Source organism: Ochotona curzoniae, unplaced genomic scaffold (genome assembly GCF_017591425.1).
Source record: "Ochotona curzoniae isolate NIBS_2020 unplaced genomic scaffold, NIBS_Ocur_1.0 scaffold_4506, whole genome shotgun sequence".
Classification (NCBI taxonomy): Eukaryota; Metazoa; Chordata; class Mammalia; order Lagomorpha; family Ochotonidae; genus Ochotona; species Ochotona curzoniae.
In genome coordinates this window covers 7,735,856-7,738,568 of record NW_024467119.1, presented here as the reverse complement: position 1 = coordinate 7,738,568, position 2,713 = coordinate 7,735,856, and the positions used below count along the sequence as shown (strand labels likewise).

Sequence of the window (2,713 nt, the reverse complement as noted above, 5' to 3'; positions counted from 1 at the left end):
CACTTATAAGCGATTGTCCCCACACTGCTCTCCTATTTCCATGACATGCCTATTTGTGGAGCACTCATCATGCTAATTTGGCTTCTTGACACTCCTTATTTTTCTTTTATGAAAAGATTGCATTTCCCTTTCTTTGGCTAATTTCCAACTAGAACATTGTTCTTTATGTCAGATGATTAAAGCCCTTGCTGCAACTTCTGCATTGTGGAAGAAATATTCACATGGAAAAACACATGCTGACCATCAAACTGACTTCCGCGACTGGGAGTTGATTCAGACTGCACTCCTTATTTTTTTTTTTAAGTTTAAGAAAAATATGGAACACTTCACGAATTTGCATGTCATCCTTGCCCAGGGGCCATGAGAATTTTCTCTGTATCATTCCAAATTTTAGTATCTGTGCTGCCGAAGCAAGCACTGCACTTCTTATTTTTAAAGCAAACAACCACTGATTGTTTTATTTCTGGGAATTTTTCCCCCTGAATTTTAAATATGTAAGTAGTCTAACCATGTGGTAGTAATTTGGAGGGGAGGGGGAAGAGAGGCTGAAAACTCCCTCTTGTCTCATGAGTGAACTATAAATAATGTTTGCTGGTCTTGAGAGTTTGTTTTTGCCCCTTTACCTCTGTTTTAGCTCTGAATCTTGTTACCCTGAAAATAATACAGCTAGAAGGGCACTCGACCATCTTGTCTTACTGGTGAGAATTTTCAAGTCAGTTTATGCGTAAAGCCTCAGACAATATCTCTTGGCATGGTGGTAAATTATTTAACCATTATTAAATGCCAGAATGCGGTGGCGATGACACCCAGAACATTAAGGTGGATGGAATCATCCTTAGCCAGTCAGCGTCTCGCTTAAATTAAAATAACAAATCAAAGAGTAAAAATTATGTGCAAAGCAAACCCCACATACACTGGATGGAAGGAAAGGGGGGTCACAGGCAGCCGTTGCCAGATATTCCAAGCCACACAGAAAGATTTTCCAGGGTGGAAATGACTTGAAATAAACGCCAAAGCAGGAGGGAGGAAGATAGCTTGACAAATTCACCCGAGAGACACGCACAGATATATTATTCATGCAGAATGTAAATACTTCACTTTTTCAATGCTTGCACAGTTGTCTGCTTGTCTTTTCCTATAGAACTGTAGGTGTCACATGTCATGTATCTTAGATGCTTAGCTCTTCAAGCAGCCATCCTCAACCTTTGGGGACTTCAAAATCCCTCTGGTTGGTAAGATGACAAGTACCCCGCCCCGAATGCTTTCCCCACCAAAAAGAGTAGGGAGGAGACAGGAAACAGCACGAACTTGTAAACAGAAATGCTCCAGGTTGAGAGGATTTTATAATTCCAGGTAGGATAACCAACAACCCCTTCCTACCTTCTTCCCACCATAGGGAATACTCTGTGGTTACAAGCTGTCAACCCGGGGGAAGCAGAAACTGACAAAAACAAAATTCTGAGTGTTTGATGTGAAAGGAGTTTACTCGTATCATAGTAGTTGCAAGGGAAACAAATAATAAACGAGGAAAAAAAAACGTCATTTTCATGACCTAGAAAAACATCGTTGGTTTTTATTATTTTGTTTTTACTTCTTTTGGGCTTCATTTTTATTCTTGATGTTATATTACTGGTTATAAGGAACATGCTATTTTAACTTGCTTGTTTAAGAAAATTTAAAATGCCTAGGTAATAATAAATGTTAATTCCCAGCAAATTCTCTTCCTCGTGACCAAACCTTCCACACACACACTGCTGATCTCAGAAGTCAGAGCAGCTGGGCTGTGTGGTTTTCCCACTTTCTCTATGGATTGCATAAAGCCATGTGTTCAAACTACTCATAGACAGCCTGCTTTGTTTTAGTAAACTTAGGTCATATTTTATGTTATGTAGCAACCAGCTGTTTTCAAAACGAACAATGCATTTGGTCATTTTCTCAAGCTAGAACATCATTTTTAATTGCCTGCATAACATTCAACCTCGTTAAAGATTAAAAATGAACTTAACCACACCCCTATTTTACAATCTTTAGGATTTGTCACTGTTTGCTCTGAAATCAGTACTGCTTCAAGCAGTGTACACGTTAAACATACTTTGTGCATGTACTTTACCTAACAAAGCTATAGGACATTGCTGGAAAAGAATGGATCTAAAGTTACAATAAATATTGCCATATTGCCACATATATAAAATACAAGTATATATCCTTCCTCCTTCAGAATTGTGTAATGTTGGACATATAAATAATAGTAATTTAAAAAATTAACCATTTCCCTCTTGGCAGTTAAATGACTTCTAGTTTTTCATCAAATTGAAAACAAAAATACTATACTAAAAATATCTGGGCATATATATTTTCCATGTTTTAGATGATTTTTTAGAATGGTTTACCATTCATGCATATAATAATTTTATTCCAGTTTTCCAATAATTTTATCATTTGTATTTTCCTTTTCATTGGATGGGTGAACTTAGGAAGGTCAAGTAGTCTTTATATTTGTGTGTTTTATAGAATTTTTCTACATTGTGTCTATGAAATCTTTTGCCAACTTATTAGCAAGTATGAACTCTTCGATGAAACTATTAAATTCACACAATCAATACAGAAAACAGTACAGATATTTCTCATGAAACTATGGATAGAATTGCCATACAATTTGCAATCCCATTCAACGGAATCAGTGTCTCAAAGAGATGTCTGCATATGTGTGTTC

General features: G+C 36.7%; 1 non-coding gene across 1 annotated transcript; it reads right to left on the bottom strand.

Annotated features, from left to right (window-relative positions):
- Positions 1 to 310: 310 nt before the first annotated feature.
- Positions 311 to 418, bottom strand: LOC121147605. The gene has a single exon (XR_005882425.1). It is a non-coding gene; the product is annotated as a U6 spliceosomal RNA (small nuclear RNA).
- Between the last annotated feature and the right edge of the window lie 2,295 nt (positions 419 to 2,713).